General features: G+C 38.9%; 1 protein-coding gene across 1 annotated transcript in view; it reads right to left on the minus strand.

Annotated features, from left to right (window-relative positions):
* The window catches only part of TBC1D4 (TBC1 domain family member 4), a 154,241-nt gene that overhangs the window by 117,227 nt on the left and 18,895 nt on the right, over nucleotides 1-18,119 (minus strand). The window lies entirely within an intron of this gene.

Raw genomic sequence — 18,119 nt, forward strand, 5'->3', positions numbered from 1 at the left:
AAAAAAAAAACAAACCAACCATCTTTTTTAAATGTGTTCAGAAATTTTCTTCTCACATAATAGTACCTAGGGGAGAGAGAGAACCCAGTAGGCAAGGGGAATTGTAACATTCTGAATTAAATAAATAGGAATGTATGACTAATCTTCAATCTCTGTTGGTCCTGGAGACTTATAATAGGTGCTTTGATGAAGGCTTCACACACCATGCTAGTAAACACTTAAGAGTTACTATGGCTCAGGGGAGGACAGCATTTCATGAAATAATTAGCATTGTTTTAAGGTTTTTCACATTTGGTTCTTAAAGCACAAACACACTCACTATATTTAAAAGTCCAGCTTTAATGAAGACACTGACTATGTGCTCTTGGGATCTGAGATGGCAGCAGACTGATCAGCTTTAGAGACAGAAAGATTTTAGCTACATTCAATTATTAAAGTTAGCATTGTCTAAACTAGTTCAAGGTTTTATTTCCCCCATCAGGTAGGGCCCTAGGAGTCAAGGGAACGTAGTTCTATTCCCAACCCTGACGCTGATTCTAGGACTATAGGCAAGCTAATGGAATGAGGCTAAGAAATTCAATAGTCTGTAAAAAGGGGATTACATCTGCACACTTTAAGCTCCTCAGACCCTTTGTAACGGTGAATTATTATTTCCAAGTGTTATCTGAAAACAAAAGATGAAACATACCAACTTTGTTAGTTGCTGAATTAATACCCTGATGAACAGTAAAAAAACATTTCAGTGCATTTGTACTCCAAATGTGCTTTTCTTCCCAGATGTTTGTAGACCATGACATAAACACTTCCACAACAAACACTTCTAGCTCCATTGCATGCCTCAGCATACACTGTGCTTAAGTCACCTAACAATCATCAGCATTTGAACAAATGAGTTTGTCTGGAGAGGCAGAGACTGAAGTTTGGGGGTGGGCTTGTACATACCCTTTGTTTTCACACACATACTCTTCCCACACTTACTGCATTTTTGAAGTTACCCCACAGGAGATCCAACAGAAGAGAATGTTCCTATACTGCTGGTTTTACTATTATTCCTATGCTGCTGGCTTTGTCTAGATGGGGAAATTGACTGGCAAAGCTATCGCAGAATAGCTCCTCCTGTGCACACTCTAGTCCAGAATAAGTCACTTTATCCCCAAATAATTACTCCGCTTTGTGAGCAGTCACTCTGTAATAGTGTCCCCACAGCGGGACATATGGAGAGCTAAGGTCATTCCACAATAGATATGTAAACTATTTCTCCATCTAACAAGGTCATAAGGACACAGCAGCAGCCCTAGCAGGCGAACAAACAGGTGATTGAGAAACAGAAATAAAGAGAAAGGTAGACAAACAAATGGGGATAGGGAAATGATAGAGGAAGGATAGTCTTGTGACTAAAGCATACAGGTCTTGTGTTCAGAAAAATCAGGGTTCTAATTCTTTGTTCAGCCACAAATCTCCTTTAGGACCTTGGGGAAAGATCTTCTTCATGCCTCCATTCCCTCATAGGACTTCTATCCTTCACAGGTGTGTTGCCAGGCTAATATTAATTGTTTACAAGCACTTTAAGAACTTTGCATGGAATGTGGCATAGAAGTGCTAAAAAGACTGAGGCAGATGAAAGCAGTGGGGAAAATGTCCCACTCTTCTACTGGTAGCCCATAACCATGACTGAGTTTGATCCCTGCTGCTTGCACCAGCAATGGGAGATGGAGGGTTGTCAGAGTTCTGCAGCGTGCATAGCTCTTGAGGTAAAACTATACTTTCAGTTAGCTAGAGGAGTTGCTGAAAGAGTAGCACAGAGAGGCTCTGAAGGAAACAGCTTCCAGTTCACTCTCCCAAAGGAAAAATCATTGTTATGAAGAAGAAAAAAAGAGAGGGAAAAGTAGTAACAGATCCTGACAGCAACCACTACTATGGAAGAGAATTAAAGCATGAATAACAGCTCTCAAACTAAGAGGTGGGGGAGAATGCTAAAGTGAGAAGAGGCTAAAAATACATATAGAGCAACGGATAAAGGGAAAACTAGACATTCAGAGAAAAAAAGTTTAAAAGTAGGTGCTTAGAAAAATGTATGCAAGTGTCTTGGCTACTAACCTCAGTCATTTAAAAAAAAATAAAATCAGCTATTCTAAAGTCATACATGGTGAAGGGAAGGGAAAATCCTACTGAAGTTAACAAGATGAATTGTAAGGAAGCATTCCCCGAATAGTCAGCTATTTAAAACAACATTAAAGAAAAAAAAGTAAAGCTTTGAACCTCCAAACCTAGAGAAGTTAAAACTATATCCATGTTTTATTTATTTTGGGGGACTTTGCAACTAACACGATCAGGCTTTGGATAGGTTTTTGTTGTTATTGGGAGAGGGTTTTTTTTGTTTTTCTGTTTTGAGGAGTGGGGGGGGGGGGTTGCATCTCTGTAAGAGTAGGAGACAAATCACACTGGAGGTGGTGTTATTCTTTATCAGCTGTAGTTGATAAAGGATAAAGTAATTAACAAGAAAAGTTCCAGAGTTAATTTGCCAACAAGCAGAACACTTTATACTAAATACTTGCTCAGCTGAGATGACTACCATAAACTGATACATTTTCTCCCAATCTGTATTATCCCTCATAGCTTTACAGGTATCATACTCAAACATGGGATACTAGAGCAAGTAGATATTTAAAAACTTACTTTAGGGAAAGCTCTTCTTCTGTTTCTGGTTATAGACTGAAATATAGCATAAGCTTCCATCTTATTCATGAGGATAAATAAACGTAGACAGGTTCCTTTTTAAGGAAATTTACTTTTACAGAGCATGCCCAGTAGGTTCTTCATGGTCTTCTGTGGGAATGCTGGTAGTGGACAGACCCTAAAAGAGGTGGAGCTAGGGTTCTATATATACAGCACCAGGCAGCAAGTCCCACATCACAGTGTAAAGGTAATATGTGAAATAGGAGAAATTGATGTTTTGGTTAAAGGAAGACTTATGAAAAGGGAGATCCTTAGGGTTGTTTAGCTATTAATTTTTTCTTCCTGTATGCTGTGTATTTTAACATTTCTTGTATGTAGTTTTCTAGATACTAGAATTAATATCAGAAACAACTGGTCCCTCATTCCTTAACCTGACCTACGAGCTTACCACTTAGTGTATTTAGTCTTCATGCTCATGATACAAAAACACAAAGCTACTGTTGTTTTTGTGGCTTTTACTGAGGTTTCCTTCTTAATGTTTGGATGACTGTAAGTGAGAGAACTGACTCTGCTTCCTCAGATTTTTGTGCAGATGCCATCTAATATCCTGATGCAGTAAACTACTTCATACTAATTGGCCCTTAAGTTTACATGAAGTAATTTGCAGTATAAGGGCCCACCATTGTCCCTAGAGATGGACTAAAACTAGTGTTTGGTGTGAAAGTCCTAAATCCAAGTCTCTACTCCAAAACTTAAAAACACTAATTCTTACTATGTTTAAGAATGAGTGTGTCTAAACTCTGAATAATACTTGCTCATATGTAAGAATTGGTGTTCATACTCTGGTCCTTTATGACTTGTTGGTTTATTTTTCCATATCACCCTAATCTGCCTCCAGCTTCTACAGTAAAGGTTACAAGAACTCAAGTGGCTCAGCTGGTTAGACTGCTCTGAAAAAGCCTCTGTTGACAATGAGTTTATTTAACTGTTTTATTCATGTTATCCAAGACTTTGCTTGGCCTTTTATCTAGTTCCTTATGAGACTTGATTTGTAATATTCCATATATGGTTATGTTAGTTCTCTGCTCTGCTCTGTTTTGGCTGGTCATTGGAGCCCTTTGGCTCTAGACTTTTTAAAAAGGGCTCTCTCAAGGGAAGTGCCAGTCTTAAATTTTTGCTTGTATATGACCCCAGTGAAGAATTACTTCCTTAAACGTACTTTTAATCAGTGTTCATTGGTTTGATACGATTTTATTAGTACTGTTAAAACACTGTTTTGTGCCTGTAATAACTGCACTGTGTAAACTTGAGTGATGATGAAAAAACTCAACAATTTCTAAAAGCCTAAAAGTTAGAATAACTCTAGTTAGCCTTTTCCCCAAAGGTCACAATGTTGTTTAGACAAACTGATTTAATCCCCATCTTGATACATAAGACCCCAATCATGCAGTTCGTGGCATGCTCATCTTCGCTATCATGAGCGGTCCCAATTATTTCAATAGTCTCTTATCTTGACTTCCACCTCAGGAAATAGGTGGTCACTGATTTATATGTATGTTTGTATTATCATAGTTTAGGTAATAAAAAATGGACTCTTTAGGGTTAAAGACAGAACCAGGCCTAAGATTTGATCATTATCTTACAGAAATTTTACATAGAAAAATCTTGATTTGGAAAATTGAACAACTATGGAACAGAATTGGTAAGGAGGTTTTTGGGTTTTTTAGGTAAATTAAGTATGTATAAGCAAATTGTTGAAGTCAGAGTTTTTAAAAACTCTAACACTAATGTTTTGATTTTTCAGAATTGTTGACCACCACAAACCCCATCAGAGTCAATGGAAATTGGTGCAAGTCTATTTAAAAAAAAATAAACCCGTATTATTTTGTCTTCCTAAAAGAGTTTATTCTAACATTAATCAAGAGATGGGAAGATTTTAATCACTTTCAGTAAAAAAGGCTGCTACAGTTTTGACACTTCAAATACAAACTCAAGTTTCCATAACCTACAGTAACTCTAAATAAGGATAGTTCTGGCTCTAGTCTCATTCAATTTATACAGCAGTTTCTGAAATGGATTCTCTCAGTTTAGAAGGAAAGAAAATCATGTAGCTGTGATGGAAATGAGCTTGATTTCTTCTGGGGAAGGGAGAAAACTTTTTATCTTCCATTATTTTTGCTCTACTTAGTTACTGTCAGCTTCTTCCAACTACTGAAAGATCCACCTTTAGGATCCTGCAATGAGCTTTTAGAGTAGCAGCCGTGTAGTCTGTATCTGCAAAAAGAACAGGAGTACGTGTGGCACCTTAGAGACTAACAAATTTATTTGAGCATAAGCTTTCGTGGGCTAAAATGTGTTAGTCTCTAAGGTGCCACGAGTACTCCTGTTCTTTTTGCAATGAACTTGTTACCCCGAGAGCTTCTCACGCTAAATGGCAAAGGGTGGGTTCACTGTTCTAGAACAGCAACTCCTATCAGGCCCGATAAGCTCATGCACATAACACATTGCTTTCATGGCATTTTTTCCATAAAGAGGGCCATGTAAGATCTTAAATGAAAGCCAAGAGCATGCTGGTCATTAATATCATTGCACAATGTATGTACAGATACTATTTAAGGAGTTGTGGACATGTATGAAAATATATCCTGAGAATCTATATCAAGGTATGAGTCACCAGGAGAGACAGATTTTCTCTCAGGCCAGTAGTGTTTGTCCATGTAGTGAACTGACATGTATATTAAGCTTTATATTGTTTCACAATGAGCCTCTCATCACCGGTTTGAACTGAATGTCGATAAAGATTCTTTCACGGGGATGTGAAGTCAACATGAAAAACAAGCAATGGGGGAGAAGAGACGTATCTGGAGGTGCACTTCAAAGGTTTGCTGGACTATAACTGCAGGACAAGACATTTTGGGATCCATTTACTAAGAAAACTCCTTGAAAGGCATGGGTTGTCTATGAATGCTTGGATCCTGGTTTTAACTGAAAACCAGCAGCTCTGTCAAAGAATACTTGGGAAAAACTCTACTTTATTAAATAGGAAAGGTAATCACTGATAAGTATTGACCCAGGATTGTGTTTTGTTTTAGGGGTGTAATCATTTGTTTCCATGTATTATCCTTACTCACTATCTCTTAAATCTAAACCTTTGATGACAGACTTACAATTGTTTCACTATAAATATATTTGTGCTGTGATGTTATAAAGGTCCTGAGCTGTACCAGTCAAGCTGTGTACACTGTTCCTTTGGGGACAGCTTACCTGCTAAGTTTGTGAGTGTGCAGTGACAGGATACTGCAGAGGGACACTTCAGAGGAGCTCAGGGGCAGGGATGCCCCTGGTGTTAATCTGCAAGACGATCTTAGGGCTGGCATAAGCCCACTGAAGACTGCTTGAGTGACTGTGACAGTGTCAGGGAGCTCATACTTAGCTGCCACAATAAAGACTCCCATTTTCTGGAGACAAGGCGGTAATAAGGTAACTAAGTCCTGGGCACCCCAGGAAAGCATCATAGAGCTCTGTTTGCCCCAGTATACAGCCACACTTGCTTCACTGGGTCCTTACTACTCTAACTACAACCTTAAAAATTCAAAGAAAATCAAAATTGCTCTGCTGTGTTGTAAAAGATCCTGTTTCAAATCCTGATCCCTAATAGCTAGTCTAAATGACCTTTGAACTTAAAATGATAAACTGGAGATTGTTCCCTAGAAATGTATTGAAAATCTTGGGATATTTTCTAGTATTCAACCACTAGATTTAATAGTGTATTGAACTGCTCTACTTCAGCACTGATAGGTGCCTGCCACACTGCATCACAGAGATGAAAGGCCAAGTTATATTAAAATCATATGCATGCTTTCATCAGCAATGGATCATCTAAGAGTTGATTTTACTTGTCAATTACTCTTAAAGAGCAGCTACATTCTGAAAAATGGCATCATGAGTTGACTCTCTGTAATATCAATATGGAATGTACTCTTCTTACAAGTCAGGATGTTACTTCTAATTGCTAATCCTGCAAACTCAACCTGGGATTTAAAAGTCAAGTTGTGGAGGTCATGGCTTTCACATTTTATTAAAAAAAAAAATCTGCAGGCAAACTTCTGCTTTCAATTATAACTGTACAGCCCCCTGGTCACCAATTCTATCTCTAGTCATGTATTTGTTATCTGTATTACTACTGCAGCACCCAGGAGCCCTAGTCATGGTCCAGGACCCCATTGTCCTAGGTTCTGTACAAAAAGGACAAAAAAAATCAGTCCCTGTCCCCAAGAGCTGACAATCTAAGTATACTTGGACAGATACATAGACAGATGAGTAGTACCAGGAAACAATGAGATAATATTGGTAAGCATGATAGGCTGTGGTCTCAGCACCCGAACCATTGTCAAGGAGTTTTGAAGGAGGATAATGAGGTGGTGTTGCAGATGTTTATAGGAAGCACCTCACAAACGTGGTGCAGTGTGAGAAAAAGCATTAAGGTACCTGTCTAAAAATTTAATAAATTGATGTGATCATTGACAGCTTGATAACGAATGAGAGATGATCAGGAGAGTGGGGATAGACCACGAAAGGCAGTGAAAGTGAAGACAAACGCCTTATGTTTGATGTGATATAGAAAGTGTAATTAGAGTAGAACTGGGCCTTGCTCTTTGAATTTGGCTAATTCTGCTGATCTGGGGGGGGACGGGGGACTGACTCTAATTCACTCTCCCACAGTTTTTTGGCTCTTTGTTGGCTAACTGGAGTAAAATAAAAAAGGGTATTTGGTTTTGTCACTAAATAAGCACACAGGGTTCTGAACACACACAGGGAGAATATCAGTTGATTGAACTGGTACTATTTTTCCACGGTCACTTCCTCCAAAGTAAAACCACATTTTCAGATTTCCATGATCCTCCACCAGCGAGCCTCCTGAATAAATTCAGCAATTGTGAGATGGAGCGCTGGAACATAATTTAAACCAAACTATTTCTATCGGTGTCCTGTAGTTATTAAAGATGTGATCTGTGTGACCTTTACTTCCATCTGTGAGCAAGTACTGTAGTTGGTCAGGTCCTGGAATGAAACTCCTAGACCCAGGATTCTATACCCCCATCTCTCTCACTTGATGTCAGACCTGGAGTAGGTCAAATCCTGCTTCCCCGTTCAGTAAAAATAAGGAGCAAAATTTCTTTTGGGTTCTCAGTGTGAAAGTAGAATGAATTATATTGAAATTATAATTCATTAAAGAAATGCTACTTGAAGGGTTTGTTGAAATATAGTTGTCAGGAAGAGAAACATTAAGGAGTGTGAGACAATGGGTACTCAAACTAATTAACTTAGAGCTCCTACTGAGCTAGGAGATTGGTAAACGTGAGTATGCAAATAAGATATGTATGTATATTTCTCAGTTTCTGCTTCCTTTTGTCTCTTATGTTAAATTGGCTTTGGCTTATTTGTATAAATAAGTTAACTTGAACCTTAGAGAGGGGCTCACATATCTGGGTGCATTGGCAAAGCGCTTTGCTAATAAACACAGTGGTCTGACAAATTACGTGAGTCCTGAATCTGACTTTGACATCAGCGTACATTTTTTTTTTTAAAGCACATTCTGATCCTTAAGTCTTCTGTCGACCTAGCTACCGCCTCTCGGGGAAGTAGACTGCCTACACTAATGGGAGAATCCCTCCTGTCGGCATAGTGTATCTATACTGAGGCACTACAACAATGCAGCTGTCCCACTGTATTGTTTTAAGTATATACATACCCTTCAATGAGAGGTGCTATGATATAAAAGTAATGTTTTAAGTTTGTGGTTTAAATCATTGATTTATGTATTGCAGTGTGTCTAGGAGGTTTCCATATCCATCAGCAATACAATATACTGCAAATTACAAGCCCTCATGGTCAGGTTACCACTATAAATGTGAACTTGTTAAGAGAATGGATGTCTTAGGCACAGGTAATTGGAAAAGCCACAATCTCTAGCTCAGTTATCTGAATCTGGCCCAAGTGGGGAGAGACAAAGTAATTCCCGTTGCAGGTTCACTCATCTACATGAAACAAGCCGATCTCAGTCAAGATTTTTGTGGATAAATATTTAAGTCACATTTATTCTCTCCTTTTCCTCTTAGTCTCAACTCAGAGGCCAACGAGTAAATGAAGTTAAAGAGGTGAACTGACATTCTCTCTCCTCATCAGGTTTGAGGTATGTGGGATAATGTAAGAAAGCTGATACAGCTGCAGACGTTCTACCGATGCTGTGGACAGAGGATTTCAATCTCTAGAACTACAGCACCTTTTTAGGAGCACAGAGTTTATTTAAAAATGAAGGTCTTGTACGGAATGGATATTTACCTCACAGCATTTTGTGATTAAAAGTGCAGAGTAGAGGGAAAAATAAACCTTCCTTGTTTTTTTGTGTTGTGGGGTAACTAATAAAATGCACATCTTGATTTGAACTTCTTCAGTAAGCTACATTGTACATTGCATTATAAAATACATGTTAGCTCACTCGTTTTGAGAGCTACTTTTTAAAAATATTTATCTAGTATAAGTAGTAAGAAATGTATTGGAGTAAACTCCTTTGAACAAGTAGTGTTCACAGTTGCAGAGACTGAATAGGGAGAAAACTTTTTACAATTTTTATCCTCCAAGCACTAACAGCATGCATTCACATGCAAGCCCAGATTTTTCAGAATCTGGTTGTCTCTGAACAAATAGCCAAAAATTCACTGTAGAGATTCATTTCCCTTAATTGCCATTGAAATATAATTATGTTTTTCCAGGAACTAATAATTATAATAGTGCTAAAGTATTGCATGTCATCTTGTAGCTGTATGCAGGAACTTAAGTTGCAACACACAAGTAAATACAGAAGCGAATTGAGTATAAATAACTTAAATGGCATTATTTTACTAGAATCATCGTGCATACTAGGTGTGTCTCCATTTGTGCTTCTTTGATTTAAAAAGAAGGCAATCTTTACATTTATTTAGCTTAGGTCTTCTCTAGGCAGGAAGATGTTCTGATGGTTCTTGAATTTATGGAATGACAAGTGAAAGCCAAACAAAATGAGAAAGGAAAAGATCTGTGCCTGATGCATAAAAGTTGCACCAGTTTAACAAAACATTTAAAAAAAAGTTAAACTTTTGCAACACTAAGGCCTAAAACTTTGATTTTTTTTAAAAAAACAAAACAAAACACAGACTTAACTTCAAACAGGTAAAATTTTGGAGAAAGGAAGTCTGATTTAAAGAATCGGCACCCTGCCCCTTCCTTACAGAGGGTGGGAGAGCTAACATATATCACTTGATACTGAAAGCTCTGCCAGGCAAGCCCAGACTTGGAAATATTAAGAATTTTAAGGTTGCCTTGGTCTCAGCACAAAATGAGCCTAAGCCTATATTTTTAATCTTTTGCATGTCATCGTTTTAAATTGGACATCTCAAAAGAACTTTACAATGACCTAATCAATGGTTTTCGATGGCAAACTGATTACTAACCATTTAGTTTCCTGTAGATCTAGTTTAAAATGTCTCTATCAAAATTGTACATGCATGGGTTTGCAAGGCTCCTTGAGAGTGCTGGTTTTTTAAGCAAGCACACTGACATGTTGAAGAAACCATAAATTACATGGACTTGTACACATACTGGTAATATGAAAAAGGCAGATCAAATTTTGGTCCTCCTAGTGTTAAGTTAGTCTTTTAAAACACCAAACCAATACAAAATAAATGTCACAGGATCGTGGCATCTAATTTGTAGCTATGATGGAGGAAACACTTTCATTTTAATCCTTTATCACAGATTTAAAACTTGGGGCAGAGGAGGTGTGTTTGAGCTGAAACTTTTCTTTTTTTGTTCTTTCCCTGGTGGTGAATTTTTTCATTGATTTAATTGCCTAATTTCAGATTACTGTTTAAAAAATAGTTTTGCCTATTTAAGAATGTGTGCTGCTCTTATTCTGATTACTCAAACAGCTTTTTAAAATGTCACTCTCTGTACTTAGTTCTCAATGCTTTTGACTTCTGAAGAACTGTGGCTTAGAAATAAGTGCACTTGCTGACCAATTATACGTTGTGATCTTATTGCTAGAGCAGGGTGGAGGGAAGGTGTTTTCCCCTTTTCCATGAGAAAATTTCAAAATTAGAAACTTTTCAACTAGTTCTATTGCTTACTGTTACTCTTCTTCACCTGCTTCCCAGTTTTTACACTCATTTAGTGCATCTTATTTTAAAATTACATTGAGTTTACAATGGGACTCTGATCCTGACTGGCAGTATAGCGAGCTACCATGATGCAAACAATCAAAATGAAAACAAAAAAAATCTTTCAACTTCTGGACTTTTCTGGTATACATGAAAGGCTGTCCCAATAAATGACTGTGTGTTTTTTCAGTATTTTGTCTTTGTTTCCTGATTAGTGGATGTTTAAACTTTCAAATATAGCAATACATTAATAGTCCCCCCCCCCTTTTTTTTTTCTACGAAAGTTTCTAATATACTTATGGAAATTCCACAGTGAAATTGTGTCTGATGACTGAGCAATTTCATTTGCATCACTTTTCCCAGCATCTCTTATGGAACAAACTATTATGGCTGTTAACATTCTACTTATGTAGACCCTTATGGTCTTAATCCTATGACAAGTTGTGGTTGATTGGTCTCCTGCACTTGTGCTGAAAGCCAGTGGTACTCTGTGTATGCACAGCAGTCCACTCACATGGAGTTCTTTGGAAGATCAAATGCTTAGTGTGTGTGTGTTGCTATTAAGTGATTTAAAAAACAAATGCACAGTTTATGCCCAAAGGAGGAGTTTTTATTCTAAAGATGTACCATGCCAATCTTGCCATTCCAAAACATCTCTATCTAATCATCATCTTAATTGATAATTGTTGCTATGCAATGAGCAGACATGCAACAATGGTTGGGTGGGGGGATTTAAAAAAAAAATCCTCAAATCATTGTAATAAGGCAAATTAAATTTCAGAACTAAAAACAATTACTTTAAACTCCAAAGCAATTTTTAAAAATATTCCTCCTCTTACAGTAGGCTGTATGTGCCAAGTTTTGGTCAACGGCAGATTTTTACAGCTGATTCAGCAGCCCTTACAAATAAGAGTTTCCCAGCATTTGGTTTTTACTTCTAAGGGTAAACAGAACCTTTATAAACAGGTGAATACACAACAGGCAGAATTAAAGGGGATTTCAAGAAAAAAAAACCCTACAACATGAACGGATTCCCCATCACACTATAAATTCCCTAATGGTGCACACTCCATAGTTGTTAATTTCTCACTCACAGGCTTCTTAGCATACAATGAACCCGTTACAGGGGTAGTAGAATCAAGAAAGAGGTCAAATGGAGGTTGCTTAATGAAGGGAAAAAAGGGGAGTGAGGTTTTAGGTAATACTGATTAAATTGCTCATACTTTCTTCTTAAATGTTCTGTTTGATAGAATATTCTAAGTCTTTATTAGTAATCGAAGTACCAAAAGAGTCACATTCTTTTAAAGTCTTTTATTCATATTTGGTGCCACTGAAACCAGTTACTACAATATCCATCAGAACCAAACAAGACAGATATGCAGTTTTCAGAAGGGAGGCAATATAGAGTGAAATGAAATGATTATGAAAAACTATACAGATAGGAGGATTCTGAAATTGATCAACTGAAAATATATTAATGGCCATAAGCACATACTTGTCTTGGGACTAGAAGAATGAAGAACCCTCAGTTCTGGGCCAGGACTCTATGCTGATTGGTTTCTTTCCATTAGCCATACCCTAAGTCAGCTGGAGCCTATCAGTCTGTCCCTTTCAAAAACTCCAGGCTAAAATCCTGGAAGACAAGCTGTCAGCTGCTGGGAGTGTCTGGAAAGTCAAGACTTGGGTTCCCTGATTTTTTTTAAAAAAAAAATCTGCTGAAAAGGAATTTGGGACTTACTTTGATTCCCTCTTTTCAGGGTTGCGCTCAGCTTTTCTTAATCACGAGACAAGTGGATTTTGGGAACTCTTTCTCGAATTCTGAAGAGGAAACTTTGGGAACGTCACTATCAAAGACACACATTTTTTTGTTTGTTTGTTTTTTTCCCATATTGGTTTGCTGGGGATTCTTTTCACATGCAGAGCCATTCACCCACTGGACTAATCATTAAGTAAGGAGGAAAGAACAGTAATTTGTACTTATGTAAATTACACCTACTGGAAGCTAGAACAGAGTAACTGAAGATATCAATACATTTAGAAAAGGTTCTATCAAAATACTGCTCTTCCATGAAAGCGCCTACTCCCTTGTCCCAACCATAACTCAAATGACAGCTTCTAATGACAGGTTTCAGAGTAGCAGCGGTGAGGAATCGGAGTGCTCAGTTTTAGAAATCGTGCAACAAGCTTCTATAATTTGAAATGGGGAGTCTGAAGTTTTCCCTACATTGAAAGGGTTTCTAAAATATCCAAAGTTCTGCAGCACATCAATGTGCTACTTTGTCAACAGGACAAACACAATTAATCAATTTTTTATTGTTAATTCTGTATGGTCAATTCTTTAGATTAATATCTGAAATGCAATTTCAATAATCTGCTCTATAGAAAAGGAGCTTGCTGCGTGAGAAAGTGAGGATATGCATGTTTTACTGCAAGAATTTCTCCACCCACTTCTATAATGGAAATATTTAGAATATTGCTTTTTGAATTCCAGAATAACGCAATCCCAGACAATAGTGGGATACAAAAACTAAAACATGCCACGTTTATAAGATATAGCTGCACATGTTCAACCACATGTCTCCCTAAAACTAAACGTGTCTCTCTAAAACTAGAATGACTGGAGATTCATCCTTTACTATGCTGGTCTCCAGACTATGCTGCACTATACTATCTAGGCATACCTGATGACAGAGGAGCTGAATTTCAGTTTCACCTCTGCATGTTCATTGTTCGTTTAAATTTAATTTTTTTCGGCATAGTTCAATGTTGTAATGGTAGAGGTTTGTAAGAAACTTCACTCAAACACCTGAATAGCTTAATTAGAGCTGTTGGGTAAATCATGTTTGTTTTTTTAAAAGCCCAAGACTAAAATGGGCTGTGGCCTATTGTATAATATGTACTGGAGGAGTCAGCTGTGTATGTATTAACATAGTCAAGCTAAACTCTAAATATTGCATTAGAAATCCACTGAATGACTCAGAACTAGCAAATGAATAGGGACCATTTTATCTGTTCATTGTTCTAATTCAGCCTTAGTTACTAGTAAGTAAAAGCTATTAGATTCTGATTGCTCTGTAATGTGTGTGAAAATAGTGGCTGGTCTCACCCTTGATAGTGTACATGTACTCACTTCAAACACTACTGGAGATTTAAGTAGGAAAAAGACTGAATGTAGAGATGACTAAATTGCCCTCTCACCACTACGGGTGATCACTCAAAGTCTGAACTGAAATATTTTTACAAGTTTACATTGGAAACTTTGCATGGCTGCTACCTATGTCAACCTGTGCTGTGGACAAACTGAGGCTTTTAAGAGCTGACGGTCCAGCTCCTTTCACAAGAACTAAATTTCACCTTTTAAAAGATATAGGTATATACACAATTACACACACGTACACACCTGCTTTTTAGTAGATATTAGGCTACATTCTACAGAACTAAACTATATAGACTTGTTTTATATTTAAAAATATACTAAACACAATCTTTTCCTTTCTGACTCTCTGTTTGCAGCATGGAAAATTTTCTATTCACATTGGAAGGATTTAAAAATGAAGCTTGTAATGTAAATGCTAATAATCTTCAAAATAGCAATATGATTAAGTCCACTTATAATGTAAAATTGCATTTAATATAATTATTGAAAGTTTGTTTTGCCTTGAATGTGAAATTACCATTACCAAAGCATCTTAGACATGCATTGTCTAGTAAACCGGCCAGCATATAATATTTAACAGCTCTACTGTTGCAGCAAATATATCAAGTATCCCTTTGTGTGTGTATATAAATAAAGAAAGAATTGGAGGACACGACTTTACCCATTTAAAATATCCTCCTAGCCCTGAACTTGATATCAGGTGAGTGGGGACCCTTGCACCTGGAGCTCATCATCAAACCCATATGGCCTACTTTTCTTTCATAGCTGAATTTTTAACTAGGGCCTGCAACAATGGCTCTTTAGAGGAGCTCACCCACTTTACATGCAAGTTTTCTTGACTGCATAGAACAAGTGCTGAGATTATAGATCAAAGGCAAAGTATCTTAGGCCACAGCTTGAATTACAACTTCACTAAAGATGACCCAAAGACGTATGGTGTTGAAACCTGTTCTACAACCTGGAACATCTGACTTCCCTACAAGGTCCTCAGCCATCTACTCCTTGTCCAGCAACAGGGAGAAGATACTTTACCCTCCCACTCCCTGGAGATGTTCTCACCTGATACAAAAGCCTCCATTCTTGGAGCCTCTCCTATCCATTTGAACAATTTTTCTTTGCCAGTCAATCTTCATGGTCTGTCACTCCCGGTGGCTTGCTGTCTGCAGAGGCTATAAGCTGTCCAGGCTGAAAGTCATCATTATTAAGTGTGAGGTGGTCACTGCTTGAGGTGTCTCCAGAGACCATGAAGCCTTTGCCTGAAAGAGTATTACTGGAAACAATCAATACTTCTAAATAATGACATGGGAGCAGTGCTATCTGCTCAATGCAGAAAGAAGATTGGAAGCAGCTCCTCCCTGATGTACATTGGTAATTAACATGAGGGAACTGTAAGAGTCCCTCTATCATCCACATTTAGGTGGTGTGTGTTCAGATGACAGTTCTTTCTGCTGCTTGCTGGTTCAAAAAACAGAATCTAATTATGGACAAGGGAAACTTGGCAGCTGGGAGTCACTGGTACTGAAAGGCTTTGCCTCTTGCGTGAAAAACAATGTGGCTTTTATTCCCTTTTTTTCTGTTCATCTTCAGAACAGTAACTCTGAATGAGGTATACAAAGACATTTAACCCCCACCTCTTCTTTATCCAAAGGATGTTTACATAGATTGCTTTCCCACAGTTGGGCGCACACATCTAATCCTTTAGGTTTTGGCAAAGGTAAATTGCCACTTTACTTTCCTTGCAGAAAGAGGACAGCTTCTGTGAACCAATGCCCCAGGAGAGAAGCCAAAAAAGATAAACAAACACTTTCTTCTAATCTGCCCTACTGTCTAATTAAATGCTCATATCCTACTTTTTTCCACAGGACCTTGCCTCATTCAGTACACAGGATGGATATTGCTCACTTAATTAGCCTATTCAGTATTTCGGTTTTGTTCTCATTGTTAAGTGTGTGGCCTTAGGCCTTATTTACTGCACTACTCACACACTGTTCTGAAAATAAATCATTTTCTCATTTGCTTTTCAATGTCACTAATTACTGTTGTTCACAAACATGAACTTCCATGAGATGTGAGGTGGTATTATCCGTATTTGTACAGAGACGAAAGTGAGGCACAGAAATTATGATCAAAATTATCCACTAACTTTGGGTGCCCACTTTGAGATACGTAGGACCTGATTTCTCAGAGTACTTAGCATTATATAGCCCTTCAAATGTTCAGAGCACAGCTCCCATTGACTTCAGATGAAGTTGTTAGTGTTAAGCACCTCTGAAAACTCTGGTTTAAATGACTTGCCTACCATCTCCGGATCTTTTCATCAGGCCCCTGCCCTGTGGACCCAACCGGCTCCCCCCTTCACCGTGAGCCGGCTGCACGATTTGCAGATGGTTCGTTTCCAGACTGCACCGAGGAAACATCTATACACGCTCATGCTCCACACTCTTCACTTCCTCACCCTCGCGTCCCACCCCGACACAAAGTGGCGGGACCTCCTGTCACCTCTGGAGGGTGAGGAGCCCCGGTGGGCCAGCCTATATTCCACCTTAGTCCCAAGGCCCACCGGGGATATCAGTTGGCGGCTCCTTCACAGGGCCACGAGCACGGGTGTGTACTTGGCGCGGTTCACCCCCGTCCCGGACACCTGCCCCTTCTGCGGTGTGAGGGAGATCCTGGCGCACATTTACCTGGAGTGTGTCAGGTTGCAGCCCCTATTCCAGATATCCTGTTATGTTTCTGGTTGCACTTTTCCCCTCACCTCCTTATCTATGCACTCCCTATCCATGGCCCCACAAAGTCACGGGACCTCCTGGTCAACCTCCTCCTAGCCCTGGCTAAAGTGGCCATCTATAAAACCAGGGAGAGGAGGTTGGCTGATGGGGTCTCCTGTGACTGTGGGGCCTATTTCCGATCCTCCATTCGTTCACGCGTCTGGGCAGAGTTCCTCTGGGTGGTGTCTGCTGGCTCCCTTGATGCCTTTGAAGAGCAGTGGGCGCTGTCCGGGGTTCTCTGCTCGGTATCCCCGTCAGGTTCCCTTCGTTTGACCCTTTGACCTCACTCCTGTCCCTGTTATCTCATTAGTTGTCCCCCGGAATCATTTGGCTTCCAGGTCCTGTGGATCCTCCCCTTAGCTGGGGGGAGGTCCTTTAGCAGTGGGTGGGCTTTTGCCTGCCCACTTCCTGGATCCCAATAGGATCACATAGGAAATCTTTGGCAGAGGCAGGGATAGAATCCAATTCTCCAGGGCAGCATTCTACTCCCTTAACAATTAAGCAATTAAGCCATCCTTTCTCTCCCCTGCGCCAGTCACTACACACCTTCTACAAGCTGTCGAGGGTTCTTTACTTAGTGTCCCCTTCCCATTCCCTGATTTTAACCCTATGACCTTCACTCCCATCCCTGTTTTTTCATTTGCTGTCCTCACAAATCACTTGTAGTCTGGGTTTGACCCCATTAGCTGGGGGGACTTTACTACTCCATGTCCACTTTCGGTTCCCCGATTTTTGCCCTTTGACCTTCACTCCCAACACTGTTTTTTCCATTTGTCCCTACTATTTATTTGTAGTTTGGGCTCAATGTCCCCTTCCACTCATTTGAGGGGGAAGGCCTTTAGCATTGGGCAGTCTTAGGCCTGCTATCTCCAGGCAAATACAACAAATAAACTAGGTGTCCTAAAGACAGTTCTCTTTCACTACACAATCTTGACTCATCCTCAGCATATGTCAATCCTGTGCACTGAGGCAGTGGTCATGTAATTAACAGCACATGTACAAGGGAATATACAGTTTCTTGATTCCTGGCATTTCTTAATTTGAGTACTTGAGTTTGCAATCTCAATGCTCTTTTAACAGTTGTGTGTATGTAATTTAGTTATAGAATATGGAGGAAGTGGAACGTAGGAAAGAAATGTTGTCTAGCCAAAGTTTTATTTCTATGAATGTAACATCTTTGACTCTTCTCTGTTTGTTCTGCAATGAGGAAAGGGATTCTCAGCACAAGTGAGCATGACAATGTTTGGTATAATCACCATGAACAAAATAAAAATATAAAACATACTTCTAGTGTGTGTAATCTCAAAAGCTACTAAGAAACTG

The sequence above is a fragment of the Natator depressus genome, chromosome 1, assembly GCF_965152275.1.
Source record: "Natator depressus isolate rNatDep1 chromosome 1, rNatDep2.hap1, whole genome shotgun sequence".
Lineage (NCBI taxonomy): Eukaryota > Metazoa > Chordata > Testudines > Cheloniidae > Natator > Natator depressus.